Raw genomic sequence first — 24,176 nt, 5'->3', positions numbered from 1 at the left:
GGGAGGAGCTGATTCGGAGGGCTGCCGGTGGGTGCTGAAGTAGGGCTCCTAGAGCTACTTTTTAAAAAAAAAAAGTGATAGTGATTTTAGATGCCCATCTTGACATCTTAAAGAGACCAGATTTTTAGGAGCTTTACATTAGGTACCCAGATTTAAAGTTTTGGTTGGTTTTCGCATTAGAACAGCCTGTTAACATTTGGAAGTGGATAAATAATATTTCTACTTGTAAGTGCCTGAAAATGTAATAATCTTCTACCCTTTATCCCAGGAATCAATTCAGCTCCTCACGACAAGTTACCAATCAGACTTTTTATTTTTTAGGGTTACACGTAGAACAGAGACTTCTCACTATAGTATATTTAAAAATTTGACTATGAAATCCTATCATCTCCTTTCATAGAGAGATGGGCATAGATATGCTGTGGTGTCTCCTCAATGTTCCACTTTATAGCCCATGTTTGTGTGTTTATGTAGCGCTGTCAACAGGATTTATTTTTCACTGTTTTAGTTTGAGCTGCTACTGCTGTGTAGATCACACACAGGTTTATTTATCCATTCTATTGATCGTGTGAGGCATCAATAACCTGGACGAGCTTGTGAGGTAAAGTCACAGTTGTCTTAACTTTATGTTTGCTTATAATTATAAAACTTAAGACATCTCCCAATGACATCTTTATTGTTAGCACCAATGTTGTCTCCCTGTTAGCTCTATAAGAAATCTGTGTGCGCTCTTCAGTCAGGAGTTGGGCTAGGTGACTCACATACAGCATATTGCCAAACTACCCTATTTGCAGTTTAGGGATCAAATGGATTAAAACAGACATTTTTACATGCAGATGCCAAGATGTTAGATCATGCTTTTCTCATGCTGTTAAGACATGACTACACTCTACTCTGACAGACAAGGCTCTCCATATGATATATCACGGATAAACGGTTAGTGTAAGGGCCTTGGATGGTACCAAATTCTCTTAACATGTTTCTGCAGTTCTAAGCATTCTTTATCTGATGATGTGTCATATTGGTTTTCAGATTCTTCTTACATTTAAGTTTATGCCTGCACTCCCCTACTTCATTTTAAATATCTGATTGTTCCATAGGATCCCACTTATGATCTCTCTTTGCCCAGAGCTGGACTATTTCCCTTTTCCACCCCCATAGAGCGTGTGTGATGCCAAAAGGACAAGAAATCCAATGCACCAAAGCCTATTGGGAAGCTAGGAAGAAAGCTAAAACAGCATTATCCCACCATATCTATGCAGCTGTGTATGTCTTAGTCATGGAAGGAGGTATCAGTTCATTAGTTGTGCTCAAAACCAGAGCACACTAAATCCTAATATTTTACACCTGACTGTTTCTGTTCAAAAGCAGAACATTCTCCAGGGCTCACCAGCCCTTCATGTCATGCTCATGTACCCAACAATAAAAGGGCCTGTGCCATATGTGAAATCTTTAAAACTTGCCCTTTACTTACCCTGAGTTTTCAAAGTTTTCCAGCTAATTCATCTTGTTATAAGACATTACCTTGGACTCTCTAGGATGTGTTGTTTTAGATCATCTTATGCCAAATAAGATGCTTGGCAAAATAAATAAAATATAAAATACTCTGAATCAAGTCTTGGCTTGTTAACCACTTTGTTGAAAGAGCAATTTCATAAGGATTTTTTAAAAATGGATTTGCTGAGCCACTTTTAAAAAAAAGTGTTCTTCACTCTGAGTTTTTTGTGGGTAACCTGTGGTCCAGGTCATTACCTACAAGGATATTTTTAAAACATAACAGACAGAAGCTGGTAATGTATTCCAGAACAGGGAGCTTTTTACTGATAGTTGGCAATGAAATACATTCATTTGACGCCCATTTTAACATCTCTAATAGTTCAGAAAAGTTTATTTTTAAAGTAACAACCTTGAAGCTCACAAATCCATATTGTTCCACAAAGCAACAAGAACAGATAAGTCTAAACAGATTAAAAAAAGTAAACCAGCAACCCAAACCTCACACCTTACGCTATATATGGTGATATTTAAATTTGTAAAGACACTTTACATCTTTGTGTAGCTGTATTTCCATGTTTTCTACAGTCACATAAATTTCCAGCAATTATGATAGTACACACCCAAGTGACACAGGCATTTATGCAGGCTCCCCATTAGCAAACTCATTCCAAAAAACTGGGTGTTGTTTAGAAGGCTTTAAAGTCAAATGTGCTTCTCCAGCACTACTTAGGCTTGCTGGGAAATCACCGCTTTTAATTTTATTTTCTGATTCTCCAATGGAAGCCTTGCAGACCCTTCATTCTGTGAAAGCTAGTAAAACTCAAATGTCAAAAAGCAAGGGAAGTTAATTAATTATGACTTATTTAGCCTTCAAGACACCCTAACTTCCAGGGGCGGCTCTAGGCATTTTGCCGCCCCAAGCACGGCAGGCAGCCTGCGCCTGCGGGAGGTCTGCCGAAGCCGTGGGACCAGCGGACCCTCCGCAGGCAAGCCGCCGAAGGCAGCCTGCCTGCTGCCCTCACGGTGACCGGCAGAGCGCCCCCAGTGGCTTGCCACCCCAAGCACGCACTTGGCGTGCTGGTGCCTGGAGCCACCCCTGCTAACTTCAGGGTGCTGCACCATCTTACAATAGCAATGGCTTTCTGCACCCACAAAAACAACAGCTTCCTCAAAATGCAATGAAGGTTAAATCAGAAGAGCACAGCTAAAAATCTGGTGGTGTCTAGTTTGCAGCAGTAAACATGAATTTAAAATCGGATTAACTGGTGAGCGAAGCAAGCAATATCAGGAAAGGCCAGATATTTTAGTGCAGTGGTTTTCAACCTGTAGTCCATGAACCCCTAAAGGTCCGCAGACTATGTCTAAGATTTCCAAAGGGGTCTGCACTTCCATTCAAAATATTTTAGGGGCCCACAAATGAAAAAAGGTTGAAAACCACTGGTTTAGAAAATCAAATTACACAAGGGGGCATCATTCAAAAACAGCAAGGAGAAATCACGACAACTTGCAACTCTGGTAACTAGCATAGTAAAATACAATGTTAAAAAGTTACCTGCAAATGCAATCTTAATACACTGGGTATGTGCCCTTTTTGGTTCTGTATCATGTAAAAATAAAGCCTAAAAGGTTATTTGAGAAGAAAAATTGAGTGAAGAAGGATCTGCTTGTTTTTATGATGTCTGCGCTAGACTCCCAAAGGAGGGTAGGGCGAGGAGCATGATGACACACCATCAGCATATCTCACCCACCATAAGAGGAGTGCACATTGCAACCAGTAATAAAGTGTAGCATCTGCCCCCGCCAAGAAATTCTGGTTGTCAGCCAGAAATACTCCTGGGATTCCTGTGCTATGTAGTCCCTCCACACCCCTACCAGTGTGCCCACTTCTTGAATCAATTATCTGATCTAAAATACAAGATGCTCTCTCATACACAAATCTTTAGAACTAGTTATCTGTACAAAGATTCTGACTTAGGTGATGCTTATTGACAGTTGAAAGCATGGGTGGAAATGGTGCTTGCCGCATTTATTAACAGTATACACGTATCTTTCATCAAAATAGTTCACAGACTAGGGGTCGTATCGAACTAACTGCTGCTCCTGATTCTCAGGTAGCAGCAGTTATCTATGGCTGGCCTGGAGGCCGCAACCATTCTGGCCTAATATAGACCCCCTCAAAGATCATGCGACTTTTTAGATAAATGCAGCACAGGGCAGGGCAGCTGGACTGTGCACTGTGTGGGGTATAATACTGTAAGCCAGAGGTGGGGTCTGAGTTGCTGTGGGGTGCTCGACCACTGCTCCACCCCAGGCCCTGCCCCAACTCTACCTCTTCCCCCCAAACTCCCACCCCCATCTCTTCCTGTCCCCACCCCACCTCTTTCTGCCCCCTCCCAAGTGTGTCCCACCCTCACTCCTCCCCACCCCAGAGCCTCCTGCATGCCACTGAACAGCAGGTGGGAGGCACTGTGAGGGAGGAGGAGGAGCTGTCCAACTGGGCCCGCCAGCGGGAGAGGTGCTGCGGGGGAGCTGATCGAGGGGGCTGCCAGTGGGTGCTGAGCACCCACTATTTTTTTCCAGGGGTGCTCCAGCCCTGGAGCACCCATGAAGTCAGCACCTATGCAGTGAGCACATAACACATTTTGCACTGGCTTCTTATTTGCTTCTGGGTACAATTCACAGGTTTGGCGGTGACTGTAATGCTCTGAATGATCTGAAGAATGGCTACCTGAGAGTCTGTCTGACTCTATACTTTTTCATAGCAGTTCAAACCATCACAGAGGCTCTCACTGTCAAATCATATGGTTAAAAATTGCAGGACCAGCCTTGGGGCTTTCTAGTTTATGTCCTCGTCACTCCTCTTGGGAGTTTCACCACAGTTTGAGTTTAGAAAGCTTTGGAGCATGACGCAGGATTATTTTATTTAGCCTCGGTCTGACTTTTTTCAGTTTCCTCTTTAATTTAATTCATGAGTAAACAGTTTCTCCCCTTCACCTAGCCACAGTGGGTGGCTTTATACCATATGTTTTTTTTAAGGTCACAATCCTATAATGGGAATTCTTCCTGAATAAGAGGCCAAAAACAAGTGGCAGTGTGTTTTTGTGGACAGGGTATGGAACTGTGATTCAGGTATTCTGAGTTTATGCCAGTTCTGCCACTGACATTTCTGTGACTTAGGGCACCTCTCTGTGCCTCTGTATACCCTCCCACTCTTTGTCTCTCTTGTATAGATTGTATAGTCTCTCTCTAAATAGACTGTAAACTCTTTGGTACAGTAATAATCTCTTACTAGGTGTTAGTTCAGTGCCTAACACAACAAGGCCCTGATCTTGATTGGTGCTTCTAGGCACTAGTGTAAATTAAATAATATTAAATGTGTAGGGTTTGACCCTAAAAGTCCAATCCAGCAAAAAATGAAGCATGTGAATACTCTTAGTCATATGAGTAGTTTTATTGAAATTAGTGGTATTACTCATATGAATTAAGTTTATCCTCTATTTGCAGAATCGGTCCTTAATGTATAAAATGCAGTTAGCTGCTATGGCAATGAATACTATAGAGTAAAAGTATCAGAGGGGTAGCCGTGTTAGTCTGGATCTGTAAAAGCAGCAAAGAGTCTTGTGGCACCTTACAGACTAACAGACGACTAACTGATGCATCCGACGAAGTGGATATTCACCCACGAAAGCTCATGCTCCAAAACGTCTGTTAGTCTATAAGGTGCCACAAGACTCTTTGCTGCTTTTATAGAGTAAAAATATTATTATAATTTAATACTGAGAGAATTCTAAAAAAAAATCATAAAATGTCCAGAAAACTTCAGAACCTGTTTTACAGACTAGATTTTATTTTAAGACAGTAGTCGACAGAGAATAGAAAATGAAAATAATCTGTTTTTATAAACCAAATGATCAAGGCATTGTCTTGAAAGAATTAAAACAAATATGATGAAGGATTACAAAACCTGGTAGAAAGGAATTGACCTGGAATTTCTCCAAAACTATTAGTCTGACACTCTGTCTCTAACAAAGAGTTATGGCTAAGGGTGCTGGCTCTATATTGTAGTGGCAATCAGCTAAAATACCACTAGAGTTTACTTCCATCTTAAATTCATGAATAGAAATTGGGACAGAGTGAAGGGGTGTGTGTGGGAGAAAAGTATATGAAGAATTTTTAAAAAGATGTTACTTCTAACTCACTAATTCTTCATGCAGTTTTTTAATAGAGGACACGTAATTTGTTTATATTTTGTACTAATATGATCTACTAAAATATTGATTTATGATAACCAAGGCTGTGCTTTAAAGTATAAAAGAGTGATTAAAATGCAATTGCCTGTGCTGGACCAAAGAAAGCTTTCACAGACCCCTGGTGCATCCAGTAACAATGCAGAGAGCTTCTTGCTTGTACTCTTATACACTGCAATTGAAGCAGTCTGTCTGTGTCAAAAAATTTGCTGGATTAAAGCGACCATCAGCTTTCAGCATGAAAAATTATGAAAGAAGCTTGAATTCTGAACCATAACAATAAAAAATAAAGTTCCTTCTGCAAATTACAACTTGCCCCAAGCTAAATATGCATCATAAATTCTGAGCATGAAACTAACTGCCAAGCATTAGGTGCCTTAGTTCCCTAATCTATGGTTATTCCCCTCCAAAATAAGTGGTTCAACAGTTGATTTAGAAAGTTACAGCATCATCACAATCAACATTATAAGGAGTAATTGCTCTGTTCAGTATAAACCCTAAATTTTTGATGAATATGCTGAATTCAGAGCCTATTGCTATCTCGCTGTTATGCAACTACCAGTAATATAGAGTGGCTAGGTTTGTCAACTTTATTTTGACTGTATTTAGACAGCTGACACAAACCACAAACGCTCTTTTAAAGGGATTGCTGTTCAAATGGTGCATATCTGCTACAAAACATGAAATGTGGGGCCAGGCTTACCAGAATTTCAGAAAGCAGCACACAAGGCTATTCTTTCACAACAATTAATCTAAAGGAGCCGCAAGAAATTATTTAAGCAAAGTTGCTTTCTGGAGCTGGTTTACAGAATCTCTTAGGTGTCTTATTTCTTATATCAGTAAAAGCTGAGATCTGAACCATCTGAAGGAGCTGAAAAAGTGACACAGTACACAAAGTTATATTATCTAGAATGGATCAAGAGAAGATCCAGAGATCTAGACCTAGCACTGGATAGGGGCCCAAATACTAGCTGACTCTTATTTGCTGATTATTTGCTTCAGCAAGCTGGCACTTGCTGGAAGACATCGAGAGGCTCTGTCCACTACAAAGCTACTAATTTTCAGTTCTCTAACAGTTCCTTGAAATGTGATAAGAACTCTGTATTCCCAGTCTCTAAATGTACATATATAGTACAGTTAAACTAACAATTTTCCTTTCCAAGATCAAGTAATAAACAATTATCTTATGATACTGGCTTGTGTATTGTCTTTGGATGGAACACCATCACAGAATAAACTCCCCACTCCTACTACAACTTGAAATTCTAACAGCTAAGCTTCTTTTAAAGAGCACCATAATACTTCACATCACAGGCAACCCAGTCTGTGGAACTGCAGGGCCACATTCAGACTAGAGGTAAATGAGTAAATTCAGACCTGCTTAACCCAGGTCTGCATTTGGTCATTAGTTTAACTCCCTGAGTCACTTTTACTCTCCTAATGTTTTTAGATATATTCAATGAATCAAATAATGGAAGATCTAAGCACTTCTGCCTTAGCCCTCAACACTTCCTTGCTGTCACCAGGACAGTCTGTAAACATTAGTAATCTTCTTTCCTTTAGTCCATAGGATAGTTGTCTCCCAGTAAATGAGGCCTAGGTGACCTCTCTACAATGTCAGATTTCTTTCCACTACCTATCTAATCTCAAACCAGAACCTTTCATTCTTCACACACGCCCTAAGTGAGTTTAACAGAGGCTAGAAAATGTTACATTTTAGCTACTGGAGCTGGGAGTCAGTTCTGATCCACTGGATATTAATATTGTGAAGGTGTACAAATAATTCAAATTGCAGCTCAAAGGAACCACCCATAAGGTAACAATCCTGCCACCTTCATGCAAGCAAAGCTCCCACTGAAGCCAATGGGAACTCTGCCTACATAGCAGAGACCAAATAGGGCCCTAAGGCAGTAGACTCAACGTTTATTTCCAGAAACTGAGTGTATAATGCATTCTTTTTGCTATTTTCATCCAACCATGTCTGTACATTTCCTTCAAATGCTTTCCTGACTGCTTCAAAATAATAAAGAGCAGTTAGACCTATTGTGTAGTGTCCCATTTCTCTTCCAGCAACCATGATCACTTTCTGTTAAAACAAACTGATCAACTGCTTGGGTTACCACTAGCCTCAAGAATTACAAGGAAAGGCTGGATTTTTTTTAAACTAATCTCACCTCCCAGCTCTATTGCTTGACTTATTTCCTTGCAAAATTCTACTAGCTGTTCCCTCTACTCATTTTGCTCCTTATTGCTTCTAGACTTAGTCATCCCTGATAACAAAACATTTCTTGCTATTCTAAGACTAATTGCTTCCTCCATTCTGTACTTGTTTTTCTGTGTAGTTAGCACTCTTCCCTGAACTATGCTATAGACACTATTACATGTGTACAGAGAATATAGTGGTGTGGCATAATGACATGTTGAAAAAGCCTTTAATCACAAGTGCTAATAGTAAGTTATACAGGACACCTCATCTGAGTGCTGATAAAATCTTTATACCACCCCATACCATCATGTATTTTGTATATTCTTTGTACACTGCAGAAATTAAAACAACTTTAGGAACTGTTTACTCTTAAATACTGGAGTATTTGAAGGCAGATCCAAGCTGTGTTCTAAAACGGACTTAAAATTTTCTATACTAAAACATAAAATACTGGGTCAGAGTGACTTATCGCCTTGTAATGGCATAAAGCTCTTTTTTCTAGCCTTGAAGGACTGTAAGATATTAAAATCATGATGTTTTTAAGTATAAAAAAATCCCTGTCACTATCCCAGGTTTGAATCTTTTCTGCTCTGCACCCACAATAAATATTTCACATGACCTGGCAATTTATCCTGTGGATATCCTCTCCATATATTATATATACGCACCCATATAACTTAGACTATCCAAACGGTTACATCTTTTCAGTGTTTCCCTATGGCATTTGGACAGAGGCTTTACTTTATATGTATGAGTACATACTACATCTCCAGTCTCTCTGATCATTAACTTTTATTTACAGTTTCTGGAGAATTAAATATTCAAATATTGTTAATACTGCACCTCTGAACACTAAAAATAAAGTTTTCCACGTTCTGATGTAACATCCTTTTTGGCTATATTATTTGGCACAATGTCTACTTTGCTGTTAAGATATCAAATATACTGTAACCCCTTCTACTAACAAAGGGGTCTTCCTATATTCTAATTTGCTGTCAATCAATGTTTCTCAGTTTATTCTTTGGCAAGACAACAAGTGCAACATTGCTCTGGCTGTAATTGACTGAGGCTGAGAGACTGGAGCTACTGAGGATGAGTCACTGCAGCTGCAGTTCTTTCATTTAACAAAAGCAAATGCTAAGGAGCAGACCTGGGAAGTGATTAGATAGAATGATTAATGACTTTCTGGTCTGGTTATTTTAATGTTTTCTACGCCCATCAACATAGCATTTGGGTGTATAACAAATTGAAAACAAGCAACATATTAAATTACTCGTAATAGACAACCTTTTCTCTCTTCTCCATGAGGATGCGGGAGGGCTGCGCTGCTGGCACAGAGGTGGGAGCTATTTCTTCTCACTAAGATTGGGCCTGGGTTCTTCTCATTTCCTCAACCATGTGCTAAGGAAAAAGGAGAGTAACTGGCTTGCAGGAACTGTTGTCAGCAACTATACACTTGAGCTGCTGTCAGCAGCAGCCAGGATGTATGAATTCAGTTACTTGGCCCTATTTGAAGGCCTGAATATTGCCTAAGGGAGAGCTTAAAACACACTTTATATTTGATTTGATAAGGCCATTCCACTTTCATGAACCATGATAATCTCTAACAAACCATATGCAAGCCCATAGTTGCATACTCATCCTGAGCAGACCTTATTCCATTTTCAAAGCTGTTCCTAGTAGAATTTTTTTTTTAGGAATCTGGAATTAAAGTAATGCTTGTTCTTCCATAACTGTGCCCAGAAAACATTTGCAGTGCAGTGCTATTTCAGAGCACTTTTGGGGTTTGAGGTTTAGGAGTGTTTCTGGATGAGCCAAAGTATCTCCTGGTAATATATAAAGGCTGTTCTCACCAGACCCTTTAATTGGAGAACAATAGGAACAGTCTTGCTGAATGAATGAACTTTAAGTTGCCTACGTTTTGGATACGTTCCTTGTGTATCCTGGTTTGTTCTTCTTTCTAAAGCATAGTAGTACTACCACTGCAGCAGAGAAGCTTCAGATGAGAAAGGGACCTAATGGGCCCCCAGTGCCTAAACCAGAGGATTAAGGGCTGGATTCAAAACCAATTGAAGTGAATGAAAAGATTCCAATTGATATTAATGAGATTTAGCTCATGCCCTGAATTCCAGAAAGGTTTATGGGAATATGTTATTTTCCTATGCTCCTGTCACCCCTGCTCTATTATGTTCTTAAATTCCCCTTTGGGAGAATTACACCAGTGCCTCTGTTTCAGTTATGGCATATTCTCAAAAATCAGCAAGTTGGTCCTGACACAAAACTTGCAATTTCACTCCATTGTTATGGGCAGGAGCACAGAGGAAAATGAGATATGCTGCTACTGTTGCTTGGTTGAACTGGGTAGGAAAGAGATACAGGTAGAGGAAATAAATTGCTTATTTTCCTGATCGTCTCGTATCTGATATCTCTTCACTATAGTTCAAGAGACTATATGTAAGATCATACAGTAAACAGGATTAAAAGTGGAACATTTACCTTACAATCAGGGCAACAACTGAAAATACTAACATTTCAGTAGCAATAAGGTAAATACTGTTCTAACCTTGCCTAATTCATATTATCACAACTGCATAATGCTGAAAAGATTTTCCCTTTCTTGTGCATTCAAGAAAGCAAAACATTATCTGGCCTAAATGAGTCCTTTACAAATTGAGCAGACAAAGCACTGGAAAACATAGTCTAGGGAGTAATCCTACACTGGTCAGGTGAGAATGGACTGAGACAGTTCATAGATTGCTGTATGCATACCACTGATGGTACACAAGCTGCAGTAGGGTGGTATGCAGGTATGAGCTACTCTGCCACATGTCTGCGTAGACCCTGCTGCAATGCTCTAAAAGTTCCCTACTGCATCTTCATCTACTCCCATTTCAAAACAGATCAAAGCACACTAGAGAACATAGTGTGCGGCAGCAGGGTTCACATGGACACTACCTTTCACTAACCTGCCATGCACTACATTTACATCCGAACTTGCTACAAACTAAGTGTTTGTATAGACTAGCCTGATGTTGCACTCCAGGTCTGAGAATCCCTTGATTAGATATAACGGTATAGGGAACATTAACTTATCCACCTCCTTAGCCTGACTCCCTGGATGCACCTTCTTTACTGGTCCAGTGCTAGCAGGGGAGACTGCCACCAGAACTCCTGGAGCCATTCCTGACATAAGTCTGGAAAGAGGAAAGAAGAGATTGGGAGTCAGTGTGGTCCCTATGTGCTGGAAGAAATCATAGTAAACTTTCCTGACCCACTGTGTCAGAGTAGTCTATGCAGAGGATAACAAGACCCAAAGGAAGTTTCTGTAGCTGGGAAAATATAAAGAAAACAAGCTGCCTACTTGAGTGCACTAATCCTATAATTTCCTGCATCTCAGTTTATTTTCAGTACTATTACTAGAAAAACTTCCTTTGGTCCTGAGAGAAAAGAGTAGCAGGTGGGTATAAGGCAGTTTAGATGGTCTTACCAGGGGAGTGCATATCAACTTGACATATACATTTCAGGTCCTGCTTCTTCTAAACAATTAAGTTAAATATAAAACAAACTACTTTTAACACCTAAAAAAAGCGTGTAACATGCACGTTGAAACTTGCCAAACCTAAGGTTCAAAGAGTTGAAATAAATGAGTTGTTCAGTACATTTTCATTGGTTTTGGTCAATATTGGGGGATTAAGAAATTTAAGAAAAAAACCTTTTCTTTAAAAATGCAAGCCTCCTCTCCTCAATCCCTACTGTAACCTGATTTAATTTTTAATTAATTAGGGACCTTAAATTGTATGTACCAAGCACAGCCCCCCATTCTTTTCTTTTGCAGTCTAATGGGTAGAATGTGTATGTCTGGCAGGAATGTTGGGTTCTATGCCTCATTTCAACTCTGTCTCAGTTTCCCCCGTTGCAAAACAGCTATGGACCAATCCTCACTGTGCTTTGGAATGGCCTGGGAAGCACTGTATAAGTGTCAGTATTTAGTGATGTTTATCTACAAACCAGTAAAATTCAGCCTGGAACAATTTTTGTTATAAATTTTAAATTCCAGCTAAGTTTGCAGAATCTTTCACAAACATTTTGATTAATACTGAAAAATGACTAAAGGTCTAGAAAACATGACCTCTGAGGGAAGATTGAAAAAACTGTGTTTGTTTAGTCTGGAGAAGAGAAGACTGAGAGGGGACATGATAACAGTTTTCAGGTACATAAAAGGTTGTTACAAGGAGGAAGGAGAAGAATTGTTCTTCTTAATCTCTGAGGATAGGACAAGAAGCGATGGGCTTAAACTGCAGCAAGGGCGGTTTAGGTTGGATATTAGGAAAAGTTTCCTGTTAGGGTGGTTAAGCACTGGAATAAATTGCCTAGGGAGGTTGTGGAATCTCCATCATTGGGGAGTTTTAAGAGCAGGTTGGACAAACACTTGGGTTGCCCACTGGATTGCCAGGGATGGTCTAGATCAGGGGTCTCAAACAACCATGAGGGCCACATGAGGACTAGTTCATTGGCCCGAGGGCTGCATCACTGACACATACCCCTCGCTGCCCCCTGCCCACCCCTTTCATGAGGCCTCACCCCTGCCCCACCTCTTCCCACACCTTCCCTGCCTCCATTCCAACCCCTTCCCCAAAGTCCCCACCCCAACTCCACCCCCTCCCTGCCCCCAGAGGGTGCAGGAGGGGTGTGGTGGGGGCTCAAGGCAGGGAGTGCAGGAGATGTGCAGGAGGCTCAGGGCAGGGAATTGGGGTGCAGGGTGTGGCAGAGGGTTGGGGTTTAGGCAGGGGGCTCAGGGCAGGGAGTTGGAGTGCAGGCAGTGGGCTCAGGGCAGGGGGTTGGGGTGTGGAGTGCAGCAAGGGACTCAGGGCAGGGAGTTGGGTGGCAGCAGTGCACACCAGGGCCAGGATGCCCTGGCAAGCAGCTGCAACCATGTCCCTGTGGCCCTCCTGCCCCAAGGGCTGCAGGGCTCTGGTGCTGCTTGCCGTGCCTCCAGGTACCTCCGCCAAAGCTCCCATTGGCTGCAGTTCCCCGATCCCCGCCAATGGGAGCTGCGAGGGGGGGGCAGTGCCTGGAACCAGGGCAACACAGGGAGCCCTCTGCCTCCCCTGTCACGGCCGCAGGGATGTGATGCCAGCTGCTTCAGGGAGTGGCATGGGGCTCGAGGGGGGGGCAAGCCGCTGTAGTTTGCCCACCCCTGGCCTGGAGGTAGGCCAGGGGGCGCAGGCCACAGGAAATAACCCTGCGGGCCACATGTTTGAGACCCCTGGTCTAGAGAATACTTAGTCCCACCTTGAGTGCAGGGGACTGGACTAGATGACCTCTCAAGGGCCCTTCCTTTTCTATGGGTCTATGAAGTATTACCAGCCCCATTCAATTAGCTTAAAACCAATGCCTTATATTTTAAAAATGGTTTTATTTGCCTTCTGAGCCTTTGGAGGGGGGGGCGGTTGTCACATTTTTTCAGCTCGCCTCCCCAACAACGAGGACTGCAACTTCCGGTTTTCTTCCCCTTTCCCAAATAAAAGCTCAGACTCTGTCACACAGCCCGAGGAGCTGGGCGGGGCCTTTATATCACACACCCGCTGCAGCGAGCCGCCGGAGAGCTGGCCACGCCGAGAGGGGCCCAGGCAGGGGAGACCTGGCACACGCACCCCCGAAGCCGGCTCTGGAGCTGCAGGTAGCTTCGCTTTGGGTTCCTGGGCACCGGTGGGAGGTGTGAACTGAAGGGCTTCGCCGCCCTGCAGCCGGGTGCTGTGGCCTGGACAGTCTGGCTCTAGGAAATAGGCAGCGGTAGTACCAGCCTGTTCCTATTGGCTCGGGCTTGGTCCCAGGCACGAGCCTGCCTTCAACGGCCCATTTACCTCACCCAGCGGCTACCCGGGCACGAGGATCAGACATCTTCCCGCCGCACAGACAGGCATGCTGGGAAATGTAGGCATGGTCCCCGACTCAGGCGACAGCCCTGGCCCCGGGGCCTCTGCTAACAACCCTCCCTCGCTTATTCCGCCTACCCGCCCTCAGGCCGAACGTACCAGCGAGGCCAAGGGACCCCTTAACCCAGCTTCCCCGAGTCAAAGGACTACACATCCCAGAGGCCAGCGGCTCGGCCGCGGAGGCTGCTGGGAGATGTAGTTCCTCCCTCAAGCCTAAAAACGCGAGGCGGCTCCCTTTGGCTAAGCAGCCCGGGGAAGGAAGGAAGGAGCGCGGTCGTACCCGAATCAATCCGCGAACCGCAGCTCCGGCGGTGGAGTCAATTCCTCAGCTCGGCTCCCGAGGCGGCGCTGCCCGCTGAGGCCTGCGGGGCGGAGAGAGGGGGCCGGCGGTAGCGGCCGCAGCGCGCGCCCATAGGCTGCGCGCTCCGAGGCTGGCTCCGCCCGTGGGTCTGTGTGGAGCTGTTCAGCGCCCAGGTGCTGAGTCTCTCGCTCGCGTAGGGAGGCTTCGGTTCTGCTGCCCTTTCCCCTCGACGCCGCCACGGGCTGCGATGGGACTAGTATCAAATCGCCGCCGCCGCCTCCGTCAGGCACAGTGAGTGACTCCAGCAGCCCCTCAGCCCCGGAGGTTTGGATGCGGCAGCCTCAGCGCCCCACTTGCTTTTGGGGGAGGGGGCACGCCAGGTAAATCCTCCGCCCCGCCCGCCTCGCGGCTTTGTGCTGCATGTGGCTGTGAGGCTCAAGTCCGAAGGGGGCATTTCTTGATGCCTTTGGAGCCTGCGACAGAAGAGTGGATTCTCTGAGGGGAGCATTTTGCCGTGCACCGCTGGGAACAAAGCTGCACAGTCCATATGCTTTTAAGCAGTTGCATTATTTTAATTTCCTGGGGGAGGGGGAACGGAGGAAGAGGTTGAATGTAAATATGCAAAAACCCTATGCTCTAGCTGCATCTGCAAACCCTCACATGTGTGCAGTAAAGTGGGGTTTGCAGGGCACCCATGTTTGCGAATTCGCGGTTAAGCAGCATACGAACGAAATGTAGCACTTGTGATATAGGATTATCTACAACCTAATGCTATAGTAAAAGGTTGCAAAATGGTTTCCTTGTGTACCCCCATTATCGGTAGTGATTGTATGATTTTTTGCCCACTGCAGTAATTTCTAATTCATTCCTGTCGTGGTTGCTAGCTACATCAAGTGGCTGAGACAGGCTGGTGAATGTAGTTCTTATGAATATGCATCAGAAAGGGGAGGGAGGAAGAAATCTCAAATATATTTAAGGCCAAATGTCAGGTTACCTATTTGGTGAATTAATTTTGCTGACATCCATTGTGCTTCTCTGCCTGATGCTTCAGGCTTCCTCAGATGGTGTTGGGTGGTGGAAAGGGAGTCGAATGTGAATATTGAACATGCATAATAAAGCATGGTGTGCCTTTAACTCTTTCTTTATACAGTGGCTTGTATCTCAAAGGAGCAGTGGTTTATAAACTCAACAAATCATATGCTTTGTCCCAGACCAGTCATAGTAGGTGTAGTAGATTGAGGATATCTCCTTATTCTTCTGCTTGGGGATTATGGTTGCTTTAGTTATTTCACAGATGCTGAAATAAGAGGTTGGCACAATGAAGTGATTATTTTGGGTGTGGATAATGAGAATGAAGTTCAATCCAGGATTGTTCTTCCAGCAAGACAAAAAGCATGCAAATGTTTTCTGTGTTGACTTCAGCAGGGGGAAGATGCAAACTGAGAGGGAATGCATTGCTTAGTTTGAGAGAACCAAATGCAGTTCAGTTAGCACACTGACATATGTTCTGCACTCTTCACATTCTGCTTCCACTATAGTAAGAAGGGATTTGTGAGTAAAGTAGATTTTTTTTTTGGTATTACTCTAATGTATTGTTCCAGAAACAAGTAATATAAACAGTTACTGGGAATAGTAATGCAGTTCCATTTATTTTAAAGGCAAATAGATGTACCTAGTCTTAGTTTCTATCTTATTAAAGGCAGCATATTCCAAGTAAAGATTTTTTGCTGTATTTCTTTTCATTATTGACTGAGAGTCAGCCATTTTTGATGCACTTGTGATTTTAATGTCCACATAAGTGGTGGTGTAATATTTAAATTCTAGAAGAATTTAGTTTATGTCTAATAAGCCTTATATGCACGAGCCTGCCAAGTGCCTGGAGTTAATGTAATTCAGTTTGGCGGGAACTTAGTACAGCATGCAGGGTAAAACTAGTTGAAGTGGGTTCCTTTTTTATCACGCAGAAAGACTAGTTAATCACACTTCATAATAAGTCCAATAGAGCCATTGCATGTTATAACATTGTTAACATTTTGCTTTCTTTTAAGCCCATTGTATAAATGGCTTATAAAAGATTTATGATCTCTGTTGCATAAAAAACTAAATGCAACATCTTGGGCTCTGTACTATATTGCTTGCACACCTAAAACTCTCATGACTTCTGTGACAATCTTCGGTGTACGGAGCACAGGATCAAGCTCCTTTTGTGCAGTATGCTTTTAAAATCAGGTGCAATTTTTAAAAATTGCAAGTAGATGTAAGATCCAAAGGGGTGGATTTAGCTGTATACCTTACTACAGGTAAAATTGTTAGACTCTTGGCTGCCTTTTATGTTCCCTTCCAGCAAAAATAATGCATATTCCCCATAACTGCTTCTTCCTTCCAATACACTTTTTACATCAGTAATTGGGGAAACTCTGTGGATTGTGATTAACCATTTATGATTGCCATGCTGCTGAATTTTCTCATATGGTTTCATTAAAGGGAGCAGATTGTGAGGTCTGTCACTTGGCTCTTAACTGATCTGGCTTGTTTACTCAATGGTGGTAACAGTGTCTTCTCCCTGACTAAATTGATTCATATCTGAATATTGAAATGTCATTATTTACCTCTAATTTAAAAGGAAGCGGTCAAGTTAAAAATAGGTCTCCCTTCTTGGATCATGGGACAAAGGTGGCTGCTTATATGGGAGGTTCTGGGGCCACTTCAGATCCCTCCTCTAACTCACTGCTGAATAGCCTCGGAGGGGCCATTAAAATAGCTGATGTTCAGCTAAGCAACACATGTGCTGGCCACACCCTTTCCCAAGAAACATTTCCTACACTGAGAATTGAAGAGTGACATAAAGGCAGCTCAACTTGCTCTAACTCTTAAGCTTTCCTTATCTGGCCATTTAGAACAGCTTTACGGCTGCTTTGTGGTACCGAAGCCAATGCAAAGTTATCTTAATAGGGCCAAGGATATTTTAAAAATAAGCTTCCTTACCTATGCTGTCCCCAGTTAACTAAAACAAAGCATATATTGCACAAGTAACTGTTCATTATTTCTGTAGTTTATCTACATTTCTCTCAGCCTGGACAATAACTAGTCAGCATCCATCTTGCATGCAGATTCTGTTTCCGTTAATGTCCCTTTCCAGTTCTCATGCACTAACTAGCATTATGCAGGAAAGTTAAGTTGCAAACACTGGAGAGAAATGTTTATTTAAACAAAGCTTTTTGTATTGGACTACTGAAGTCATGGAAATATTTCTTTTGGACTTAAGTTATGTAAAAGCTGCTGTTGTTTTTTTTTGTTTGTTTTTTCCAGACACTAAATGTGCCAGAACCAAAGAGAAATATCTTTAAAATGATGTCCCATTTATTACAGTTAATCAGGGTATGTAGCTAGGAAATAGCAGTGTTGATTAATACTGTACATCCTTATGAACAGGCTCAGTATAAAGTGTGCACAAATGCTGTTGGAAACCAGTGATTCAGTATTTCTCAGTTGCTAGTACTACTAAAAAAAGTGACTGAAAAGCATATTTACTTGGCTGCTGAACAGAACCAAATAAGTACTGCAATAGGTCACTCAGTATCTTGTGTTTAAGCAGAGGATTTTACTGTTCCCTACCTTCCTGGGGGTGGCTGCATATAGTGAATGTAATTTATTTAGTTCTGAAAGAGAAGAGGCAAATAACTCCATTTATTGTACCACCTGTCCACCTCAATTTAGCAGTATGTTTTGCATTAACTATAATTAGAACTTTCTTCTTATCTGCTGTAAATGTTCTTATTGTTAGTGTATTACACAATTCTCCCTTCAAGAAATTAAAGGCTCAGTTCACCAAACACTTACTACTGAGCACAGGGCTTACTCTTGGGGAAGAGATCCTGTTGATTTTAACAGGAGTAATCTCATTGGGACTATTCAAGGTAGTAAGCAGTATTTTCAGTAACATTTGTGGGAATGGGTTCTAAATCAAGAACACTAACTTTGGGATTATAAAGTATGGTTATAAACCTAGACTCTTTTACTGGCAGACTTTGAGTGGCTAGAGGCATTGGTTTATGCGCTGTCAGCGCCAAGTCTTGAGTATAAAGTGGTTTGACTTGAGATGTCAGTTATTGCTGTCAGGCCGTCTAGAGTAGCTCACAAGCATGAGTGCCAGTCCCAGGGCAGACTGTCAAGGAACAGTGCACAAATCCCAAACTGGTTGTATGTTCTGTAATTGGATTTCACCGACCAAGTATGAACTCTCCAAGCACTATAACCGCCTTAACATGAAGTCACAGATAGTCCCGTGACACAGATGGATGCTCTTGCCACCCAGGCAAGCCTGCCTTTGTGATAGATGGTCCTTTGTGATTTTTGGTGTAAATATATTCAGGTTACTCCCAGTCCCAAAAGACCAGTCACTTATCCCTGGTCTCTTACCCAAGACAATGCATTACTCCTGGTGGAATTCTGTGCCACTGCTGAATGCAGAATTTATGCACAATTAATGTTTTGCACACATTTTATTTTTTCCCTTCAGAATTGGTGCCGCAGAGCTGCTGGCCACCACTAGGAGCTGCCGGACCTGACAGAGCTCGGCTCCCCAGGTCACAAATAGAGGACACTGCCAAGGGGGGGAAGGAAAGGGGGAGCTGGAGGGTTCCCGGTAGCTGCCCAGCACATCCTGAAGGAAGGAAGTGGTGTGCAGGAAACTCCATACAAGCCCAGTCTGACCAGCATCAGGCTGTTTCTCCTCCTGGATCTCTGGGGGTGCAGGTGTTTGGCCCCACAGCTCAGCTCTGGATGGGAGGGAGGTGTTTGTGTCTGGGCTGGATGTCTGGTCCTGTGGCTGGGCTCTGGGGAAAGTGGGGGAGAGTGTTTGGTCCAGAGGGGGCCCTGTGCAGCCTCCTTTACCCCCCCCCCCCACATGCCCCCTCCCAGTACGCACACACCCCTCCACCACCACTCACATATCCCTTCCAGCATTCCCCCCCCCCAACTTACTCCCCCTCTGCCCCTCCTCCCTGGCAGTATCCTCTATTTGGGAACCTCTATATGGTAACCCTACAGGGGCAGAGCAAATAAAAAAATGAACTAAAGATCAGAGGGGCAGAGTTTTCCCCCAAGATGTGCCCAGCTGGCATGTGTGACACACCCAGACTGAGGTGCCCAATTAAAGCATAACAGAAACAGGAGCTGGGTTGTTGCAGAGCTTTCTTTAACTCTCTACTCCTGGGGGAATCTTTTTGTTGTCCATATTGTTATAGCCATACTTGCTGACAGGTATTTTTTAAATAAATTACCAAAATAATTGAAACTGGCATGATTATATTGACAAATGTGCAGAATTTTTTTAATTTTTTGGAGCAGAATTCCGCTAGGAGTAAATGCTTATAGCCAATCCTGTAATAAATTAACTAAAAATATATTAATCAGGAAAAAGAAATGAGTTATTTAAAAGGCTAAAGCAGATAAAACCTACACACATAAATAAACTAGTCTTAGGTTCCAAAAGGTGATAGTAGCTGCTACTATATTTTATAGATACAAAGGAAACATTTAAATATCTTAACATAGGATACAGATATTATAACTGAAATTAGTGCATGCAGCAACTTACAAGCATTTCATAAAGTCTAAACACATTCTTATAACTTTAGCATCATTAAAATAATGTTAACACACAGGTGAGTCAGATTGGTTTACCTATATGCATTTGTCAGTGTTCAGTGAGGCCTAGGAGCCTTGGCATGAGCTGGCACCTGGTCTGCCAATGTCACGGTTGCAAAAATCTAGCCTTTCTTCAGTTGCTTATTATATTCAAAAGTGGTGTTACATGTTCTTCAGCCATGTCAACAGGATGGACAAAAACATCCCAGCACATCATGCTCTGAAACTTTCTATCAACACGCAAAGAGGTGCACACCTTGACCCTACCTGGTGCCACCTGTGGACACATCCCAGAGATTCATGTATTTGCAAGTATCTAGGAACTCACTACATGACATGTGGTGCAACGTTATCAACTGGATCACTCTGGCTGACTCAGCAGTTCTTAGTAGACTATACGTATTTGATGATGTTGCAAACTCTCTGGCAAAATCAAGAATAAGACTGTGTGTGTGTGTGTGTATATATATATATGTATGTGTATATAAATATAATATAAATATACTTCAATGAACTATGTGTTAGTCTTCACAACTTCTGGGAAAAGGTCAAGTTATAGCTAGATCAGACAATCACTGGTACAAGAAACAGCCTATAACTTGAGCACACAATGGAGTGGTATCTTAAAAAAATGACTTATGTGGTAACTTTATCTTGGATGGTTAGAAGTTTCTGGGAGATATTGAGGCAGCCATCTGGAGACAGTGTGTCCAAGAACAGGACAGTCCCTAAATGGAAATTGAAAAGTCTGACACTTGCTTCTCTATACTTAATCTTACCCCAGTTTTTCTGCCATTTGGGAGGAAAATTGGCATTGTTTTTACCAATCAGGAAAACACCTGATTTTGGTGAATCTAGGAGTGGTTTCACTCAAGAATTCCCCTTTTAACTCTCCTTTTGAGGCCTGCCTGGATATGACCTGTCTGTTCGTCAGTAACAAAGCTCTCTCTTGGTCCTAATGAAGTGAACGGTAAGATTCCTATTGAGCTAAATTAAGCAGGATCAAGTTATTGCAGGGTCGCTGTGCAACTTGACAATATCACCTGCAAAATGTTATAGCGAAGACTTGAGGGCCTGAGAAATGAGAGCCTGACTCTTAGGCCAAAATTCTAAGGCTTAGTATGTAACTGACTTCAGTATGCTGTACAGGAGGGGATGCTCTGGCAGCATCCCCAAAGTCCCTGCCTGTGTAATTATTAGTCCCTCTGTTTGTCAGCCTAGGAAGTTTGGTGTTAAGCATTATTTTGTATTCAGTCACTCAACTTCATTTAGTTGGTGTAATGCTGTGCCTGGGCTGGTAACTTTTCATGACAGCTGTGCAAAGCAACCTATTCAATAAAACATTTTCCAATTCAATTTTCCACTTCTCTTCAGACGAAGTGGTATCAAGTGTTTATAGCAGGTTCTATTTCCACCTTTACCCCTCATTCACTGTTGGTAAGCAGCTTGCCAGAGTTTTCAAAAGCTGCCACTGTCTTCCATACCCAGCCTGAAACATGTTGCACTGGACTCTTCAAATATACTGAATATCCCCAGCTTCCATTAACTTAAATGTAGTTATAAGTGCTCATTGCCTCTGCACACTGGGGCCCAAGATGTCAGAAAAGGAGTACCTAAAAACAAACCATCCAAAATTAGTGGCCATTCTTGGAAAGTTTGGCCTAATCCTCTAAGAGTCCTGCCTTGAAAATATACTCATGGAGGAATTCTGCAACAAAAATGTAAAATTTCTGTGCCCAATATTGTAAAATTATGTTATTTTGACAAAATATGCAGATCATACCAATTCAATTTCAATTATTTTTGGTCATTTATTTCAAAATACCTGTCGGCAAGTATGTCTGAATGGGAGTGGAGGCACGGGGCCACATGGTGATGGGGTGTGTGTGTGTATGCGCACGCACACACACAGAGCTACATCGGGACACATTCAGGAAATGGTTTTTTACAAATAGATTCCTTACTAGGCATATTAATACAGAATTCTGAATAATAATTCATTTAAACTACAATACAGAACCATATTTCCCAGACCCCTCAGAAGCAGTGCAAAGGCTTGGGGGAGTCAGGGGCAACAGAGGAGCTGAGGGAGAGGGAAGTAAATTGCTAAGAAGGAGCCTGGGTGTGAACTTGGAGGGTTGTTGGGTATGGGTGGGGAAAGTATGGAACAAGTGTGTGTGTTTTGGGTGGGGAGGGATTATTAGGGAGTTTCCCCCATGCAGACTCTGCCTGACCCCTAGCCTCTTCCATTCAGTCAGGCACATCTGCCCTTGTCCCCATGTGTTCCTGCACCTCCATGCATCTTGCACTCCCTGTCCACAGGTGTCCCTCTCCCTGTCCCTATGTGGCTTTGTACCCCCTCCCCATGTGGCTCTGTGCCCCCACCCAGCCACTCCCTGGTCCCTATGTGTCCCTGTACTCCCTTCCAATGTATCTTTGTGCCACCAGTCAGCCAGCCTCTGTCCCTATGTAGCTCTGCACCCCCTCCCCCATCACCATGTGGCCCTGCACCTCCCTCCCTCCCCCTGGCCCTGTGCCTCCGCTCCAATTGAGCCCCTGTTCTAGTCTGTCCTCCCTCACTAGCCCTTATGAGCCCCTGTCTGACACCACCCCTCCCAGCACCGCACGCTGTCTGTCTTCCTATAACCCCTGTCTCCTGATCTGGCCTGACAGGCACTGTGAAGAAGGCAGGATCTTTCTCTTCCCTAGCTGGCTGGGAGCTGCTGCTCTGTTCTGTCACCACAGCACCCTCTGGTGGGCAAAAGACAGAACTGCCACAACATTTCAGCGGAAGCTTTTTTTTTTCTTTTTTTTGCTCAAAAAATTAAATATGCCTGGCTCATTAATTATGCACCCATGCAGTAGTGCATAATTCTCCCAGGAGTAAAAATAGGACAATACTGACCTCACTTGCAGAGGTGAAGTAACTCAATTAACTAAGTGGCAGAGTGTCCTGTGGCACCTTATAGACTAACAGAAGTATTGGAGCATAAGCTTTCATGGGTGAATACCCACTTCATCAGACACAGACATGGGTATTCACCCATGAAAGCTTATGCTCCAATACTTCTGTTAGTCTATAAGGTGCCACAGGACACTCTGCCACTTTTTACAGATCCAGACTACCATGGCTACCCCTCTGATCAATTAACTAAAATGCTTTGAGACCTTTGGATGAGAAATGCTCTAGAATTAGTGTAGTTACAGTACAAAATGGCAAAAAACAGTGGGCAAAGAGGTCGAATGGATCAAAATTTGTCCTACTCTTAACTCAATTGGCTGTCTACTCCTTTGAGTGGTAACAGTCTGTAGGTTAGTCAGAATCTACTCAAAACAGTAAATTTCTATTTTAAAAAAAAATTCAGACACCAAATGAGTGTGTGCATGTGTCATGTAATGAGAGGAGCCTAGGCTAGATGTGTAGCATACAGCATGTCTGGCTTACGTCAGACTTAACCAGTAGCCATAAAATACCAGCGCATTAGGGTGCCCATATTTTCTCCAGGGAAAATGGGACATCCCAGGGGGCTGACCTGAGGTCATCCATTTTCCCCCACCCCCCACCCCCTGCCTGGGGCTGGCCTAAGCCCTTCCTGCCTCCTGCACATGTGGGGCCGGCCGGAGGCTTCCCTCTTCTCCGCACCATGCCAGCTCCCCTTGCCCCTCCCCGGTGCTTGGGGCAGCCCAAGTCCTCCTGCCATCTGCCCATGCGGGGCCAGCCTGAGGCCTCCTTCTACCCCCATGCGCAGGGCCTGCCTGAGACCCTTTGCCACCATTAAAGGACATTGTACAGCAGTTCACATGGAAAGAATGAGACTCTATTGCAAGTACTGTGAGCTGCTCAGATTCCCTTAATTATAAAAACTGTTAGAGAGGGAATAACCAGAGAGTAAACAGTAATAGAGGGATTCAAGAATCTTACCTTTGTAATATGGTAAAAGAAAACTAGAACTGGATTCTTTACAAATGAGGTTGAATGGTGGGTTCACTGAAGTATTAAAAAAGCTTGTTGGGAATAGAAAGTTTCTACAAGGCTATTTCAGCTATCGTCAAATTAAAAGAACAAGGGTATATACCAGCTTACATACAGAAAGGGAAAGACAGTGAAGGAATAGAGACAATCTCTTTCAGAGCCATTCATATTGCCAAGGATAAGAGGAGGAATGGTCTGAATAGTTTTAAGAAATGACCTAGACAGAGTATTGAGGAGAAGGTTGTGGAGTGCTGCTACTAATTCAAAGGAGGACTAAACTAGACAGGCATCATAGTTTCCTCTCACCTGTAACCTGAATTGCAATTTAAATGTATATAAAAGCAATATTCTTAGCATAGGCCCCAGT

General features: G+C 43.0%; 1 protein-coding gene and 1 long non-coding RNA gene across 4 annotated transcripts in view; one reads left to right on the top strand and one right to left on the bottom strand.

Moving 5' to 3' along the window:
- LOC123349212 overlaps positions 1 to 14,394 on the bottom strand; it is a 152,302-nt gene extending 137,908 nt beyond the window's left edge. The window contains exons 1-2 of the long non-coding RNA XR_006573413.1: positions 14,167 to 14,394; positions 11,048 to 11,144 (exon numbers count right to left, since the gene is read on the bottom strand). This is a non-coding gene — a long non-coding RNA (uncharacterized LOC123349212). The remainder of the gene's footprint in view (positions 1 to 11,047; positions 11,145 to 14,166) is intronic.
- The window catches only part of SMPD3 (sphingomyelin phosphodiesterase 3), a 258,319-nt gene that overhangs the window by 15,645 nt on the left and 218,498 nt on the right, over positions 1 to 24,176 (top strand). The window contains exon 1 of one of the 3 annotated variants that reach the window (XM_044987096.1): positions 13,613 to 13,630. The exons of 1 other annotated variant lie outside the window; for it this stretch is intronic. The gene's annotated coding sequence lies outside the window, so the exon portion shown is untranslated. Of the gene's footprint in view, positions 1 to 13,612; positions 13,631 to 14,437; positions 14,568 to 24,176 lie in introns of those variants that run through there. One more of the 3 variants, XM_044987093.1, reaches the window with a different exon arrangement.

This window comes from Mauremys mutica, chromosome 14 (assembly GCF_020497125.1).
Source record: "Mauremys mutica isolate MM-2020 ecotype Southern chromosome 14, ASM2049712v1, whole genome shotgun sequence".
NCBI lineage: Eukaryota > Metazoa > Chordata > Testudines > Geoemydidae > Mauremys > Mauremys mutica.
This window is presented reverse-complemented; position numbering and strand designations above follow the sequence as displayed.